This window comes from Bacillus rossius, chromosome 1 (genome assembly GCF_032445375.1).
Source record: "Bacillus rossius redtenbacheri isolate Brsri chromosome 1, Brsri_v3, whole genome shotgun sequence".
Lineage (NCBI taxonomy): Eukaryota > Metazoa > Arthropoda > Insecta > Phasmatodea > Bacillidae > Bacillus > Bacillus rossius.
In genome coordinates, this window is record NC_086330.1 from 96,836,802 (window position 1) to 96,856,633 (window position 19,832).

Consider the following 19,832-nt stretch of genomic DNA (forward strand, 5'->3'; position numbering starts at 1 on the left):
CCGACGATCCCGAAGATCAAACAAAGAAATCTCGAGTTGAGTTTCCACCCGGCTTCAAAGACGTACAGTGCGTTCAAAACTAGCACCAAACCTCGCCGGTTCCTGCAGATTGTTTTACCTAGGTCAAAAAACTACTCGTTCTCATAAGATGTCAGTCAGTGCAGTTGAAAGACAGGCTGTGTTTAAATCGAACAACTTTGTGAAGCTGTTGACAGGAATGACTTGTCAGCAGTCAGTTATACAATGTTTAAGGAAAATATTGTAATAGGGACAATACGGGAAACTGGTAAGAAATACGCGAGACAAGTGATGTCAGCGAACCTAGCGGTGCGGTGTGGAGTGTACCTACGTTTCTGTACAATATGTATTTGAAGCGCACGAGACTAGTTACAGTAGTGGCATCTAGTGGCGCGGAGTGGAAAATAGCTTGGAAGCAACGCAGTAAAGGTTGGAGTGCCACATTATTTTTTTGTGTTTGATTTGTTCTGGAGTTGTGTTGTGTTGCTCCGAGCGTGTCGAGAGAGTTCGGGTAAGTTCGGTGGTGTTCGGGATTGTTGAACTTGCCTTTAGTTTTTCTGGAGTTGGTAGCAGTGTGTCTGGAGGATTTAGTGCTAACGAGCGATGTCTGTAGTCAGTCGATTTTTGGTGGTCAATGGATTGAGTAGTTCAAAAAAAAAGGGAGGGGGGACTGCAAACACGATGAAGGGGGTTCAACGAGAAATACTGTTAATGTTAATTTTTCTTTAATTTTAGTGTCGCTGAAATAGCTGTGCTCCGGCCTTTGTATTTTGTATGTTGCTACATGCTGTTACTATGAGTGGGCATAGAAAATTATGTGGATTCAGTTATTTCTTGGGTGAGAATTAATCACTCCGTCATCTGATGCTGATCGACGGCCATTGACTTTGGGGCTTTGAGTCAAATGGCGAGTCCTCAGCCAAAGCTAGTGGGAAGAGATTCGTAGGGAATGCTGTGGCAAAAAGTACGAAACAGCATTTCATATTCGTACATACTCAGTATTATTTCTATGGTGAGAAATAATATTCCTTCTTCTGACGGTTAGCTGATTGACGACGACTCGGTGCCTGGTTTCTGCTCAAATGCCGACTACACCATAGAAGAAGCGATCCCCGTTTTATTTCGCTGTGGCTGCTTGAATGGGGCTGTCATGCTGGTGCACAGTTGAAAAGGAAGAATCCGAACCAAGTATCCTTCGTATTTTAAATTGCCGAGATGGGCAATTTAAAGGTTAACTCTACGAGTCAGCTAAAAAACTGTAAGTGTTTAACGTCAGAGTTTCTAACCTGTACTCCTGTTTATCAAAGTTCGTAGTGAAAGTGAACGAGGTGATTTTTTGAGCATGATAAAATTGTTTTTTTTTTTTTTTTTTTTATGATTATGGGTTGTAAGTTGAAAGTATATTACCCTTTTATGCAGAGTTGTTGTTGCCATTTTGTAAGAATCTTTATTGTTGTTTAGAATACACTACTTAACCACAGCTCTCTTATTTTTTTTTTTTAAGTAGCTGCCTTCCGCTTTGTCCCCAAATAGAGTGTGAGGAGAGGTCAAGCAAGGGGGTAGTTACAGTTGGTTAGGTTAGCATGTACAATTCTCTCAGAGCAGGGGTCGGCAGACCGCCTGCGGCTCTTTTTATAGAATTTTACTACTCTACCACTCACTGCGCTTCCAAACAAATGCTTGAAATAGAGCAAACCATGTTTGATACGGGGAATAGTCTTCCTGAAACATATGACAAAAAAAATAGCATTTGCTATTTAACCATCTTTGGCTCTAACCTATTCGTGTGTACTGAAATTATCTTCAATGAATAAAATAAAAAATAAAATTAAGAAGTAAATCAACCGACAACTTACAATCATGCCTAAAATTGAAAATAAGTTGTTACTTGCTTTTGAAAGCGATGCAAGGTCATCTATCCAATTTTACAAAACGAGGTGCTTTTTTTATTTCAATAATTAGTTAATTAAAATAATTTAGATTTTTCTTGTTTTATCATTTTCTCAGTTTCAACACTACGATAATATTTCATTGAGGTGTTTAACTAGCCCTTAAAAATATTTTTATTTTATATATATTTTATATCGTTTTAAATTTCAATGTAGATACAGAGAAAATACACGTTGCGGCTACTTAAAAAATTGGAGAATCGGTTTACTTAATAATTGCTCATCTTACTCGAATATCTGCAGACCACTATCTTAGAGCAAAAGGAAGGTCACCGAGTTGATGCTTCGTACGTGGATATGGCAGTGTGCCCGATGTTTCGGGATGTCTTTCTCTGCAGCCATCTTAAAGGGCCGCCCTATTGGCTGCAACAAGACGTCATTCCCACGAACGTGGCCTCACACGCGGAAGCCAATAAGTAGTTTAGGGACTCTGAATACGAAAGTCTACAATCTAAATTGTAATAGAGGGTGAGTCTGAATTCGACCGGATAACTTCGGCCGGCCAAATAAAAAGAAAACATCTGTAGAACTCATGGTCTAAGGTACTTTCCAAGACTGGTATACGCCTTTGAAGTCGGAGTTGAACACAATTTTATTACAATCAAATTTTTCCCCAATTATTTGGATAATAATTACGGATTTTCAAGAGCACGGATGTGATGTATTAATTTGAAAATGGCGAAATCACGTTTTGTTAAAATGTATTAATTTTTTGTTATTATTTTAAAATTTTTCCCCATTTTTCGATGGTAAAATCTGATTTGTATTTAAAAAAAAACACTAATGTTCACGATTATATTTCATCGAATGATGGTCTAAACCCATAGCGAATTTTGGTGTTGTAGCATAATTATTTCATTTGACATAACTGGGAGTACCACCTTTATTTTACACATATTTTTGTGATGTGTGACTATTCCCAATTATTTCATATTTTCTATTGACATAAAATTTGCGGTGGTTGTAGAATTTCATACATTTGAACATAATACAAACGTTCAGTGCTCCATCTTAAATACTCTATTATTTACAATAAAATTGTTTTTCAGTCCCAATTTCAAAAACGTATGTCAGCCTTGAGTAGCACTTTAGACCGTAAGTCGTACAGATGTTTTCATCTTTTATTGTCGTGATGAACTTGCAGCGAAAGTCTGTCGGTCGAATTCAGACTCATTATGTATTATCTTAAGATGACATTTATCTATATTAATAAAATAGAGAATTTGTCTATAGTTCGTTTAGCGCGTAGACGAAGAGGCCTAGAGAGGTGAAATTTGGTATGAGGATTCTCCATGGAGAAGGAGTGGAGGGGGATATAATCCGTTTGCACCTCAAAATAATTATTTTTAAAAGTCCTAATTAGTTTTTTAAGTTTAATTTTTTCAGAGATTTTAAACCACGTTTTCTTGATGATTCGAATGGCAATGGCTATTGCATTTTTGATGATTCATTCACTTTCTCATCTAAATCCAAGCTTTCTGTTTTAATCTTTAGCATTATATTGACCCAGCATTGATTAAAAAAAAATGTGAATTTGCAGGCCCTAAACAACTCTTGAATCCAATCTGGTGTCTTTGGCGTTTTTGGGTTGTATTTATTCAGTAGTATATAATATTAAGGCATCAGAGCACTGGAGTCGGAGCGTGGTGGCTGTGAAGTCAATGACGGACCGACTTCTGACGTCATGGCGACCATCTTGGAAGACTTTACCTTGACTTTTAACTTTGACCTTGACCAAGGCTGCCAACTTAGATCCGCAATCTTGAATTACGCCATCTTAAATTACGCCATTTTGATATCGAGCGCCCCATTCATGAAAGTTGCATCGTTCTTTACGCCTGCCATCTTGAATTTTTACGTTACCCACAACATCTTGAATCCTGACGTAATTTTCTGCCACTTTGAATTCTGATGTCACATCCGACATTCTGAATTCTGATGTCACAACCAATTTTTTATATTCTGATGTCATGTTAGCTCATGTGGTCGTCTGCTGGAGGTGGCCATATTATATGACGTCAGAACCACCATATTGGTATTTTCTGAAGGCCACTATCTTGGATACCGCTATCTTTGTTTGAGAGCAGCAGCATCGTTCTGTCTCATTCACATAAAGTCGAATTTATATTACCTACAAGTGTTGTTATGTTACTTTTCGACATATTGTTATTATTAAGTTATACAAAATACATTGTTCATTGGAAGCACTGTGATTCGAACAATAACAGCTCTGACCTCTGGGCTGGAAAACATACGCCTTTAATTGCACTGTCATCGAGACATTTACCAAACTGAGAAATAAAAAAGGTACGAAAAAGTAACCAACACATATTCGGAGTTGTAATTATATATATATTTTTAATTTGAAGGAATAATAGCATCACCTGTTCGAGACCGTGCCGTCATCTTTAATTTTTCAATACTCGCTACCAGGAGCACTAGAAGCGCGTAGTACACACGTCGGCTACTAGAGAGCACTGCCGCCATATTGGATTCTGCCATATTGAAAGCCCAAATTTATCATAAAAAAAATGGGGAATTTTTTTTTAAATAATAACAAAAAAAATTAATAAATTTGAACGAAACGTGATTTCGCCATTTTTAAATTAATAAGTCACATCCGTGCTCTTAAAAATCCGTAATTATTATCCGAAAAATTTGGGAAAAAATTTGAAGTAATAAAAAAAATTATTAAAATACAATTTTATGAAATTTTAATAAAATAGTACTTATGTCATGGGATCCTCGTTGGAACTCGGTGAGAGCAAAACAAAAAAATGTCGACGGATTATTTCTGCATGGAAGCCATCAACAGACTGAAATCTCACCACTAATACCAAGATATTATATATACCATATACCATTTGATTTTTAGACAATTTATATATAATGTGCCTTGCATAATAATATGCTTTGCATATATCTGTTACAAATATGCATATATGCATATCTTTGCTAGGAATATTGTTATATTAAATATGCGAGCTTACATCTAAATGGATGGATTTTTAAGAGTTATGTTGGTTTTCTCCGTTTGATCATGATTACGCCTGTCAAGATTGCTATTTGTGTTCTCCGTGTGCTCCAGGTTATTCCTGGCAAGACTTCTGGTTGTGTTCCCCAATGCTCTAGATTATTTATGGAAAGACTGCTGGTTGTGTTCTCCAATGTTCCTGGTTATTTCTGACAAGAAACTGCTGGTGCTCTCAGTGTGATTCTGGTTATTTCTGTGAAAACAATCGATGCATGAATTTGTTTCGACAAGAGCCATGCAATTGTATCAGAGTTTAGTTTAATTGCTGAATTTCTGTTACCAAATCAGCTCTTACAAAATATATTTTTATTTTGTGGAATTCAAACGAAAAAGGATACATTACACAGTCGATTACTATGCCTTGAGATGGCTGAGAAACACTCCTTTTCCTTGATGTTCAGCGAAGCCCTTCTTCTCTATCGACCGTTAGAGAGCATCCCGCATCCCACATAAAAAATAAATACTATTTCCTCAACATAACACGTGGCGACATCTGTTGGAAAAAAATTGGAACTACTTGCAACAAGTTTCTTTAATGAGATAATGGATTCCCGCTGATGAAATGATAACAATTCTATTTAAGTGGTTTCAATTTTAAACGCTCAGTAAGCATCTGCTATAAATCACAAAATCTAATATGGATCCCGGTTCGATGCCTGTAGCATTATCGAATGGACACCACTGTAGAAACTGCAGCAAGAAATTTACCTTGAGAAAAAAAATGCTAAACGTTATGAAAGGGCCGAGTGTATTTTGATCCTTGCCAAAAACCATTGAGTTGCAGTCAGTCAGAAATCCTTTGCTCAAAGATACATCTTTAGTAAATATCGGAAAACCTGTACAACTAACTAAGCTGAATAAAGATAACAAGGACGGATATACAACACCATTGAAAAGGAATGAAGGCAATATATTAGACAACTATAATGATCACGAAGAATGTAATAATTATAATATGTAAACTACTATCCCAGATATCGCTATTGATTTAAAATTGAAATAACAACAAATTAGTATCTTCATTGAAAATAAAATAAAAACATATTTACACCAAATTCTAGTCGCCTCCAAGAAATTGTGATCAATAAAGAATAACCTAAAGCTCACAAGATCGAAGATTGTGATAAAGCGCGAGACCAAAAAGTTAGGAACAACACGTTAAAATAAATTATTCTAATCAAGCTTGTGACAATAAATGGGATGATGACGATAATAACCTTGATGTTTGGTGTTTAAAAAGAAGACGTCAGAGATTTTAAAAATATTTATAATAACCACACTAGGAAGATGACAGCAGCAGAAGAGATTGATTACACGATATTGGAAGATCCTAACATGTTGATGGATCGTATAAGACTACTGCTGACTTTGCTTAGGGAAGAAAATTATTCGCACATCAAAGAAGAAGCCACAGTAATCAAATAACTGAGGGAAGCTGGCTACATACAATAATATTATGTTTCACTTGCATTTGTCTATAATTAAAAATAAATTTTTATTATGGTTTCAAAAGTGATTATTTTATTTCGGTAAATAAGATTTATAACTAAAACCGAGTTCTTGTAACACAACTTCTAACTTAAATATGTAAAAATCATCACCAATGACTAACAAAATGGAGAGCGATAATAGTCATTCCAGAAATTGGGGGAAGTTCAATCAAAATGCCACTGAAATAAGCTGGAGCCCAATGTAGTTGGAGCAGTTGGAGTCAAATATAGTTGGAATTTTTCCCGAATTTCCAGCTAAATAATTACGAATTTCTCAGATGGTTACCCAGACGGCTGACAATATGGCGGGTGCATTGGCAATAAATACTACTGCACTCTAACGGGTAAAAATTAAATCAATATGGTGGCAACGCACTCTGGAAGACGACGTGTGTTCTATGTGAAACTAGCGCTCCTTGTATAAAGTACTGAAAACACGATCTAGACTACGTCATGTATCTACTACATGACACTAGTGCTCCTGGTAGCAAGTACTAAAAATAAAGATGGCTACCTCCAGCAGACGAAAACAATATGGTGGCTATAATTTCATAATCCAAGATGGCAGCCTTCAGCAGACGAAAACAAGGTGGCAGCTGTTACGTCATATTCCCTGATGGTGGCCTCCAGCAGACGAAAATCATATTGTGGCTGTGATGTCATAATACAACATGGCGGCATACAGCAGACGAAAACAAGATATCGAAGATGGTGGAAGTGACGTCATCGTGGCTAGCGATATATCTACCTTGGTAATAGTGGTGGGAGGTAGGTCTGTCGGTGGCTTCTGTGGAGGAAGGATCCATTGCCATTTTTTTTTTGCTCTCATCAAGTTCAAACGAAAACTCCATAAGCTAAGTGTATTTTTTGAGTAAAATTTTATAAAATTGTATTTAAATAATTTTATTATAAAATATTTAAAAATAATTGTGCATTTTTTCAAGGGCATGGATGTGACGAATTAATTTGAAAATGGCGGAATTACATTTTATCAAAATTTAATTAATTTATTATTATTATAAATATTTTCCTCTATTTCGATAATAAATTCGGATTTTCAAAATGGTGGAATACAAGATGGCCTCGGCGCTCTTTGGTAGATGTGTGTACAATGTGCTACTAGCGTTTCTGGTAGCGAGTATTGAAAAATAAAAGACGACGTTTCGGTCTCGAACAGGTAATGCTATTATTCCTTCAAATTAAAAAAAATTACAAGTCCGAACATATGTGTTACTTTTTATATGCTTTTTTTATTTCTCAGTCTGCAAAATGTCTCGATGGCCGTGCAGTTAAAGGCATATGTTTTTCAACCCAGAGGTCAGAGCTGTTATGGTTCGAATCACAGTGCTTCCTATGAACAATGTATTTTTATTAAAAATAAATTAATTATACCGATAAGGACCATAGCACTGGTAGTTAGTGGAACATCGACCTTATGTGCATGAAACAGAGCTATGTTGACGCTCTCTAGGAACAACCAGCAGAAACCAAGATGGCGGTATTCAAAATGACAGCCGACAAAAATACCAATATGGCGGACGTAACATCATTCTAGATGGCCATCTCCAGCAGACGACAACAAGATGGTGGACATGATACCAGAATTAAGAAGAGCGGGTGTAACTTCAAAATTAAAAATGGAAGGCGTACATAACGCAACGTGCAACGTTCCAGAGTGGGGCGCTCGATTTCAAAATGGTGGGATTCAAGATGTAATCATAGATACGGGTCTAAGTTGGTAGCCGGGGTCAAGGTCAAAGTCAAAGGTCAAGGTAAGATCTTCCAAGATGGTCGCCGTGACGTCAGAGGTCGGTCGGTCATTGACGTTCCGACTCCAGTGCCCTGTAGCCTTAATTAAATACTACATTCTTCCCGTTTATATTAGTTAAGCGATTTTGTTTATTATTGATTTTAAAAGTTATAATATTTTTTTCTTTCTAGGCGTGGCAGTGGTTTACCCACGAGGAGGGGCATGTATAATGAACAGTGCGAGAGTGTTCTGCCTGTAAACTGCTGTAGCGACGCGCGGGTGTACCAGATAGTATGTATTAATTTTGTTATTTACGTCCCCATGTTCTGGTTGCGAACGTTAAACAATTACACGAGTGGGGCAAGTTGTACTTTCAACAGACTGACGATGCACAGAAAAAATGTTTTCTGTACTTTTACAAAAGATTCCTTTGGAAACCATTGGCAGAGAAATATAAGGAAACCTTGTAAAACACATGGCTGTGATTATTTTTGGATATATGAAATGCGCTTTTCGAGTTAATACTGAGTATTTCTTACGATAATTTGCAAATAATGTTATATTTATAACTGATGTTTCATTCAAGAATTTTTTTTAAACAGTTAAAAAAATAATAAAATATTCAATAATTAAATTTCGTGTGAGTGTGTTAATAAATGTGGGCAGTTAATACTAAAAAGCTATTCAGGGAACTGTTTACAAATAACTCTAACTATTGGAGGTATTGGGCCAACACAAAGCATAAATGCACGGGTAAGAATCAGAACGCAGTATTACTGCGAACACATTTTTGTAGTGATACAGTTATTTGTTTTCATGTAAATGTACTAATTTACAAATATCTGTAATTTTACATTAATATTTCTGTTCCATTAACAAAAAAAATAAATACTGTGTGTCCTGAATGTTGCCTCAGGTCGCTGACACTCGATGTGAAAGGACAAATAAAATGGGACCTCCGGTCGCTCTGGTGATGGGGCCTGGGGAAAGAAAAGCCCCGTTTGACCTGGCAACTGGGCCACTTCCTGTCCGGCCCCGAGGCGAGTGCAGGGGCTCGAGGAACTTGAACAGGGTCCCTTTGTTCTGACCCCTGTCGATGTTTATTTTCTTTTTATTTTCAGCATTAAACTCTTGCCGTGCTTCGAGAACAGAAGATTTGTTTTCCGCAAACAAGATACTTGTTTCTCGACGGCAAAAACCTATGAACAAATAATAATTATATTAATATAATATTATAATTTTATTATTAATAATTAATGCAAATAGTTTGCGGTTGGGAAGATTTCTTGACCCGGCAACATGGTTTCGTTAACGAAAACCCGCAATCTGTTAGATGAACCGACTCAGCTTCGTTACAGTTAAGGGTACTTGAGCGTGCCGAAAATTGCAATTTTATCACAATGAGAGTGGATTTAAAATGTTCTTTTGATGGCATATTTTAGTTTTTTTGTTATTTGTTACGGAGTAAAGCATCTAGACTTTAAAAAAATTTAAAGTAAGCGTGGGAAACAGCTGTGTGATAAAATGTACTCTAAATTAAGCTTTTCATACACGTATGCACCCATAAAAGAGATAATATTCCTTTTAAAACTGGATAAAGTGATATAACATTAACATTTAAAAGAGTGTAGCTGGCTGATTTTCTTTAGTACGCGTGAGAGAAAGGTAAAATATGTGTTACGATAAAAGCTTCTTTGTGAGATAAAACAAAGCTTTAAAATAATGGGATTTTCTCTTTGCTAACTCTGCAGGATATATATATATATATATATATATATAAAACTTGATGAGGAACGAATATGTTGACTACTTTTAAAAGTCATGATCGAGGTATGTTTTTGTTTCTTCGTGTACCACGCCTTGAAATTTTTTACAGTATAAGCAAACTACATACTTTTCTAGGTACTCCAAATATGCCTACTTATTTACCAAACACAAACACTGCTAACGTTAAATGCCCCTTTTTATAACTAAACGCTTCCAGATTAATAAATTAACTTAATTATAATTAAAACAGTGTTATTTTGTAGCTATTAACGATCGTGGAAAGGGGGATGATAATTTAATTCCTGTGCATCGTTCTGGAAGCTTGAATTTCCCCAAATTACAGGCAGTCCGAGTAATCGGAGTAAAAAAGCCAATTTTGTTTCTTTTTTTCATTTCAGGGAGAAAACATGATTATTTTTACATCACATAATAATTTATAATTTATAAAGATCTGCAAAATTTACGTTTTTTTTCTGGAACCAGGATAGAAACCACGTAACAGCACACTGTACCAGATCAGTGTCGTTTGCTGATTGGCTGCTGCTACACTGCCTTGGTTCCTCGTGACTAGAGACTGGAAGATAGTGGATTCATTTCGCTAAAGGCTAAAATTGAAATACCTATACCATTGTTCTGGGTATTTATTGGCTCATAGATAATGAGAAGGATTCTGGACCAATGAGAAACCCTCAACCAGAGAAACGTCGAATCAGAGACTAACAGGCGAAGATGACTCACAAGTCACCAGCCAAGACGTTCCCAAGACGTCGCAGCTGTTGTCCTTGGAAGCTTACTGCGTTCGTTTGTGTTGCCGTCGTTGAGGTGGCCAGAAAATATGTTAAGTCACATCATTAGTTCCACTTGTGCGTTTCTGTGTTGTCGTTATGTTGTCCCAAGTCTTTTTTGTCTTTATTTTATGTACTTGTTGCAACTTTCTTATCATTGTTGGCCTTCTGTGTCCGTCCGTGTTGTAATATATCTCTAACTAATTCCATTCACAGAATTTCCGTGCTGTCTATGTATTTAATTTTTTTGACGCTGGCTAATTTTGGTTTGTTTTATGTGTGTTTGCATATTCATAATTTTTTTTCGTTATTGAGGTTTCTTATGACATACACTGTATCGGCAATGGCGAATATAAAAATTCTATCAAATCCATCCCACGTTTCAATAATTTATACTTAATTTAAATACGAAACAAAGAACATAATATTACTGATGCTATAAACCTTCTTAATGATCTTTTTGAACAACATTTGACAGCACAGGAAGTTAATTATTGGTTTTTGATTAGTATTGGGCCACGTTATCTATTGATTCATTCATTAAAATAAAACACAGGGTATACAATTATTCTAGATCAATTTCTACCCTTTAAGTAATTGTTTGATTTTTAAACTGACATGGGACCTAACGTTTTGTACACATCCTTGTGTGAGTTGAGTCCAGGCTAGCGTTAAATGTCCAAGGAAAGCAGACGTGGCTGAACAGTAAATTTGATTTTACTTTAAAAAGTCAATTTTATTTTTAGCTTCAAGTTTAGTTTTCATACTGGAGGAAAGCAAGCCTTACGCGCCAAAGCTCGTCAGGCCCGACGGGTAAGGGATAATTAATCGGGATGGCTAATTGGGAGTGATTTTTAATAGCTCGGCGAAGAGATGGCAAGGAGATTAAGTGGAATTTTCGGCTTCATGTAATTAAGTCCTGGAGTTAATTTCGGGCGAAGTGATGGGCGGACAAGATTATTGACAAGGAAGCTGGGTCCTTGATGAGGAAACGAGTTCCTGAGGGCGTGGGACAGCGATTCAGATAGAAGTTTCGACCACTAACAGGAGCGGAAGGTTCAAGTCACAGTTTACATAAGATAAAAAGAGAAATGTAATCACGGGTTTTGATTAATGTTAAGGTAAACTGTAGAGTTTCACAAAGGGGTTTTAACTCTACAAAAAAAGGAATGCAAACAAAGGAGTAATTATTCAGCACCTTTTTAATTTTTACTCCACAGAACTGAAATAGCCCTTTATTACTTCGAATATCGATTCTTCAAATAATGTGCGTTTGAGAGAGCTTTGTGTACCAATAATTAATTTTCACTCTGAAATATTCACACATCAATATTTTCTGAATGTGGTATACGTAGGCGCTGTGAAAACATTCAAGGTTTTTTAGTTGGCATACAAATATATTGTCTATGAAAATTAACATGATATTATGCATTATGTTAATAAAAATTTCAAATTTCCAAGTGGCTGATATATGATTACGGATGACTATAAACCTACCGTCGAGGTAAATTTTGACAAACAGAAAACTGATACTTATTTTAGTATGCCAATCATAAAAAAGATACTCATTTACAGCTCTGACCCACTAGTGTATGCTAATAAAATTTTAAACTGTATATATATTTAATGGCCACACAGTGTAGAAAGTTAAATTCTGTAACTAAACAACACATGTATACAGTTTGTCTATCTGCAATAAAGGCTACACTTATGTAAGACGAATTCTGCACAGCTTCTTCTCTTAAGAGCTATAGACCAAGAATACAAAATTGTTCTGTTACAAGCACGAGACTGGTAATTGCAAATTAAAATGTTTTGAAAAAAAAAACACTCTTGGAGCTAATATGAGAATTTTTGTGAGAGATAATGTAAATGCTCATATAATTTTATGTGGCAAAACTAAACTAAGCTAACTGGTATTTAACTGCATGGATTTGAAACGTGTTTAAAATAGGTTGATTAAATATACGAATTCAAGTGACAGGAATTTCTGTGTCGTTGTGGCCGGCAGGGCCACATTTTTACTTGTAATTTATTTTTGTTGCTGGTCTCTAGTTTTATATGGTTTTTTATTTCACGTATTTTTACGCTTTTTTAATAAATGTTAATTTATCTGTAAATTTTTTTAATTATATTTGTTTCTGTTAATTAGTTATACGCAGTTTGGTAGCTATCGATTATGAGTTTAAGAATATCGATTGTGTTTCACGTAAATACCACTTGGCGAGCGCCCGGCGGTTGGCTGATGACGTCAGACATTCGGCTTGCCGGGAAGAAAAAATCAGCTGAGGGTGGGTGCCGAGCGACTGTCGAGGAGAGAGCCATGTGACGGCGCGGACTGGTATGCCGGACGGCAACGGGCGACGAAGAGTATTGGGTTGGAGGCTCCACGATGGGTGACAGGGCAAATGGATTGCCCTGTGGTACAGAAGAAATCAAGGTAAAGAGAGGCCGCGATTTTGATTTTTACCCTCGTGGTGCTGCACTGGTTTTTGGCAAACCTAGTGAACTGTGTATTTTCCCATACTAAATTTTATTTGGACGGAACTTTTATTAGCCTGTTTGGTGAAGAGGCCCATTTGTTTCACACGTTGTTCCAGTGTGGGATTTTTTTAATAAGGTCGCCCGTTTGCCTGTAGTTGTAATAAAAGTATAAGTTTGGAAGAAACGAACATTTTGCAATTTGTTTTTGAGACTTTGCCTTCGGAATTTGCATACTTAAAGTTGCATTTAGCTAATATATCAGCTTGTGCAGTATTATTAAATGTATGCGATCGGTATTGGACTACATGCGCAGCCTGATGTTGGTTGGTGCGGCCATTCTACGTTTTTAATGAAATCATTGGCAAGTTAATAAAGAAGTAAGACTTTGTTTGAAGTATATGATAAATACTTCTGTGGTAACATAGTTATGTTACGTGAAGAGTTTTTGCTACATTTCCCTTAAAAATAAGATAATTTTTTTTTGATCATCGTTCACGCCTTTGTGAATTCGTACCAATGGCCCGGCGTGGCATTAGACTCTGGAGTTGGTGAGGAAGGTCAGGAAGCCAGCGCACGCCTAGGATATTAACTTTGTTTTTTTGGCAAGTCTTTAGCAACGAACATCTGAAGAAAGACTAAACCGTTGATTGAGAGTTTAAGAACTTTATTTAAATAATTTGTTTGTACTTCAGTATTATTTTTGTAGATTTTTTATATATTTGTATTGATTGTCTTGTTTGATTTTTGGTATTAGGGCAGTCAGTAAATTTTGATATTTTATAGTGGCCACGCCTCACGCCCTTATATATTTTTATACTTGTTGTTATCAGTATTTATATTTTTACGATTTTTTAAAGGTTATTGTTAGTATCGCAAATGGGGATAAGATGCTGCCATTATTAACGTCAGCTTTTGTAACTAAGCTTGTATGGTTATGTATAGTAAAAATTATTTTTGCAAATTTCTATTTTTTAATAACATACGTCCAAAGTCTTGCCTCTTGTTTGTTTAATGGTTACTCTACTATTATATCCTTTGAATTTTTTTGGCCTGACCCCTGGGCAGTGGTGTGGGGAATTTATATTGTTTAGCTTTTTATGCCTGGTTTTAATATTTATTTTTTCCCTTCGCGCCCAGAGTGAGTCGGGGACGCAACCCCTCTTCCAATTAAGGAGGAAGAAGGGGTTACAACCTGCGCCACTCTGCTTGGCAGAGACTTTGGACTTTTGCGATTTTGCTGACTTTTTTGATTTTTTTAATAATGTCAGTTTCTTGGATTTATAAACTTCCCAAAGAACAGGTTTACGCTAATTTGCAAGCTGCGGGAGCAGGATCAGCACCAGGAATTTTAGTGGTCTTTTAGATTTCCAGTGATGGTTTTGATTTTTTTCCTGTGAGGTTATAGTTTTTATAGTTCTTTGCTTTAGTTTGCAACCTTTAGTTATTGATAATTTTGAGAGAGAAGGTTTTGTCAAATACGTTTCGGTCTTGACTTTGGAGCTTGTTTGTTTTGTTTTGGCATACTTAGATCCCGTTTGTTCGGTTTGTGAGTTTAGTTTGTCTTTTCCGTTACTTGTTGGAAAATCCTTCTCTTGTTTTTTTTTTTTTTTTGAGCGTTGAAATTTTGACTGAGGCTTTGGAGGCAAGTTTTCCTTGTTGCAGGTTTGTTTGTTTGAGTTTGGGCTGGTTTGTTGGATTAGAAGTTTTTGAGAATACTTTGTCTCCAAGTCCAAGGTTTTTTTTTTGACGTTTTAGTTTTTTAAGGTTGCTGTTTAAATTTTTTTTTTGTTCAAGGCGGAGGTTGTGGCCGGCAGGGCCACATTTTTACTTGTAATTTATTTTTGTTGCTGGTCTCTAGTTTTATATGGTTTTTTATTTCACGTATTTTTACGCTTTTTTAATAAATGTTAATTTATCTGTAAATTTTTTTAATTATATTTGTTTCTGTTAATTAGTTATACGCAGTTTGGTAGCTATCGATTATGAGTTTAAGAATATCGATTGTGTTTCACGTAAATACCACTTGGCGAGCGCCCGGCGGTTGGCTGATGACGTCAGACATTCGGCTTGCCGGGAAGAAAAAATCAGCTGAGGGTGGGTGCCGAGCGACTGTCGAGGAGAGAGCCATGTGACGGCGCGGACTGGTATGCCGGACGGCAACGGGCGACGAAGAGTATTGGGTTGGAGGCTCCACGATGGGTGACAGGGCAAATGGATTGCCCTGTGGTACAGAAGAAATCAAGGTAAAGAGAGGCCGCGATTTTGATTTTTACCCTCGTGGTGCTGCACTGGTTTTTGGCAAACCTAGTGAACTGTGTATTTTCCCATACTAAATTTTATTTGGACGGAACTTTTATTAGCCTGTTTGGTGAAGAGGCCCATTTGTTTCACACGTTGTTCCAGTGTGGGATTTTTTTAATAAGGTCGCCCGTTTGCCTGTAGTTGTAATAAAAGTATAAGTTTGGAAGAAACGAACATTTTGCAATTTGTTTTTGAGACTTTGCCTTCGGAATTTGCATACTTAAAGTTGCATTTAGCTAATATATCAGCTTGTGCAGTATTATTAAATGTATGCGATCGGTATTGGACTACATGCGCAGCCTGATGTTGGTTGGTGCGGCCATTCTACGTTTTTAATGAAATCATTGGCAAGTTAATAAAGAAGTAAGACTTTGTTTGAAGTATATGATAAATACTTCTGTGGTAACATAGTTATGTTACGTGAAGAGTTTTTGCTACATTTCCCTTAAAAATAAGATAATTTTTTTTTGATCATCGTTCACGCCTTTGTGAATTCGTACCAATGGCCCGGCGTGGCATTAGACTCTGGAGTTGGTGAGGAAGGTCAGGAAGCCAGCGCACGCCTAGGATATTAACTTTGTTTTTTTGGCAAGTCTTTAGCAACGAACATCTGAAGAAAGACTAAACCGTTGATTGAGAGTTTAAGAACTTTATTTAAATAATTTGTTTGTACTTCAGTATTATTTTTGTAGATTTTTTATATATTTGTATTGATTGTCTTGTTTGATTTTTGGTATTAGGGCAGTCAGTAAATTTTGATATTTTATAGTGGCCACGCCTCACGCCCTTATATATTTTTATACTTGTTGTTATCAGTATTTATATTTTTACGATTTTTTAAAGGTTATTGTTAGTATCGCAAATGGGGATAAGATGCTGCCATTATTAACGTCAGCTTTTGTAACTAAGCTTGTATGGTTATGTATAGTAAAAATTATTTTTGCAAATTTCTATTTTTTAATAACATACGTCCAAAGTCTTGCCTCTTGTTTGTTTAATGGTTACTCTACTATTATATCCTTTGAATTTTTTTGGCCTGACCCCTGGGCAGTGGTGTGGGGAATTTATATTGTTTAGCTTTTTATGCCTGGTTTTAATATTTATTTTTTCCCTTCGCGCCCAGAGTGAGTCGGGGACGCAACCCCTCTTCCAATTAAGGAGGAAGAAGGGTTACATCATAATGATAAGAAAACCATTTATTGTGTCCTTAACGTACACGTATACCAAACTATATATATATATATATATAAAGCGAAAAACCACTTACTAACTTACTGACTCACTGACTCAAAAACTCTCCCGAACTATAAAAACCTACAGACTGAAAGTTTTATGCGTGAATTCCTTTTGATAAATAGGCATCCGCTAAGAACAGATTTTAATAAAATCAGCTCTCAGCGGGGTTGTGAGGGCATTAAAGATCAAAATTCCTGTTTCTGGTCGAAAATATTCATGGCAACGTCCGTTGCAGTATTGATGCTTCCTTCGTCTCCATGAAAATGGCTATTGCATTGTTGATGTCTCATATAGAATTTTTGATTTCGTTAAATGTTCCCTCTGTTTCATAGGCATCAGCTAAGAACGGAATGTAAGAAAATCAGCTCCCAATGGGGGTTGCGGGGATGATAAAGATCAAAATTGCCATTTTTTCAAGTACCTGTGTGTCTTACAGACTTGAATCTTGGCAGCGATGTTCCTTATGTTACATATACTTCAACTGAGAATGAGATTTGCAAAAAACAGCTCCCAAGGGTGGCTTATCTCGGGAAAAGCTGGGTACTTTAGCTACTATAACAATTTATAAAATGTAAATCCAGTTAAAATTAATTTTATAAGAGGTGAGAATTTATAACTCAGTTAATGTAGTGATTAAATAATACTTTTCCGTAGCTAAACTGAGTAATCAGAATACGAGATTTTCGAGTCAGACCATCAGTAAAAGTTAGTGAAAACCCCAAAAAATTATGTTATGATAAAATATAGAAGAGATATGAAACTTATCTTTTTAAACTTTTGACTTATACTTAAGATTAAAATGTCTGTCAAATAAACGTAGTTTGGAAACAGTATCTAATAATATAGACAATAAAAGTAGTTGGAGTTAAATTCTTAAAAAAAAATCCATAGGTAGTTATTATTACACGTCAACAGTTGTTTAGCATTAACTTAATTATTCAACGATCTAATATTCCAAACTAGGGAAAATAAATCTTAAATCTTGCTTATCTATTAAAAAAACATTAACAGTCAATTTAAAACACATATGGTAACTATACTAGTGAACTAACGTAAAATAGGAAAATATTGGAAAATTTCGTAACATAGATAATATAGTGTGGTGTAAACTCCGCAGATGGGAAAAACGCATAACGGAAAATCAAATAAAAATGGCAAAAAAATTCTAGAACTATTATCAAAAATAGTAAAATTCAATTAAAATAGTAATCAAACACAACTCTTTATGTCAGTAAGTGCAAACAAGCTTTCTTTATTGCTATTTACACTTTAATACTATAAACACTATGTACACATAAGCTTCCATGTAAACTACATTTTTAGATTTATGTCCAAGAACAAGCACAGAAAAATAATTTTAAAAAATATATAAATATACTAGCTGTACCCTGCCACTCTTCGCTGTGGCACATTGTGATTGAATAATTGAGAAATGAGAAACAAAACAAAGAATACATTTCATATAAGTTTAATTATGCAATACTTGTGGATATACAATATTTTTTGTTTTTCCACTGTATGCGTAGATATAAAGACTATCTGCTTTTCCGACTCGGGAACACGCAACATACAGTTGTCCATGTGAAAAGCAATCCGCATCTAAATCTAAACCACACAATTCTAAAGATTGACCTTGAGCTTCATTGAATGTGATTGCAAATGCCAATCGAATTGTGAATTGTAATCTTTTAAATTGAAATGGTGTATCGGTCGGGATCATGGGTATTCGAGGAATGAGGACATCTTCACCTTTGAAAGTCCCCGTTAAAATAGTTGCTTCCACTACGTTATTCGTTAATTTCTTAACTGAAAGTCGCGTGCCGTTGCAGAGTTTTGGCTGATTAATATTCCGCAAGAGGATAATTGGCACACCTATTTTCAATTTAAGTATGTGTGGTGGTATCCCTGGCAGATCAAGTGAGTTTAAAAATTCCGTAGAACATATTAATTAAATTAAAAATTAAAAAAAGGTATATGGTCTAAGGAGTTCAAAAAATGAATAGCCTAGAACCATCTACATGCAATCCCACATCAAGTGGTGATAGACCCATACAAAACATAACCTCTACTTACGATTGATGCAATTGTAGTTATTGGCGATAGAACATATTAATTAAATTAAAAATTAAAAAAAGGTATATGGTCTAAGGAGTTCAAAAAATGAATAGCCTAGAACCATCTACATGCAATCCCACATCAATTGGTGATAGACCCATACAAAACATAACCTCTACTTACGATTTGGATAACGGCGCAGCACAATCGAGACTCGATCACACTAAAGTACCTCATTCATATTGTATAATTAGTCCCATACCGGTACGCGTGGTCATTTTTTAATTATTGCACCTCACAATAAAAGCATTCTCATTGTATATAGCCATTTCCCGCTCGCTTCACTTGACGTAGTTTTTTCCACTGCTAAGAGAAATCCTTTGGCATGGAGAAACGTTTCTATAAGAGAAAATGCGTGTTTGTGTTTTTATTGGTGAGAAAACACATTAATAAAATAGCGCAGTTACTTTTTCGCGGTCGTGGGTATGTTGCTGACGTGAAAAGTAGATAAAAACAATCCTTGATGCGGGTTGTATGTAATGGTAAAATTTCAGCTCGATCGGTGCAGAACTTTTTGAGTTTTTGAAGCGTACACAAACCAACATAACATTTTTATATATATAGATTTGTTACTTATCATTTACCTACTCATCCCTAGATTAAAACAACACTGAATCCATTTGAAATTATTTAAAAATTATTTCGAAATATTTAAAAGGTTTACAGCAAAACAAAAAATGCAATTTAATTTAATTTTTGCAAAAAAAAAAAAAAGGAATTTTGTAATTTTGTTCTAATATGGTATTTATTCAAAAAATGAAAAATTAATACACACATATTTAGCTTTACAATTAGATTAAAATTTAGTGTTTAGTTATCAAAATAAGTAAGTCCCATTCAAAATATTGCATTAAAATAAATACTATATTAATGTTGGATTTAAATATTTCACACAGGAAGCAA

The 19,832-nt window shown here is 35.5% G+C and overlaps 1 protein-coding gene across 1 annotated transcript in view; it reads right to left on the minus strand.

Annotated features, from left to right (window-relative positions):
* Positions 1-19,832, minus strand: part of LOC134532406 (discoidin domain-containing receptor 2-like) — a 186,811-nt gene that overhangs the window by 104,485 nt on the left and 62,494 nt on the right. The window lies entirely within an intron of this gene.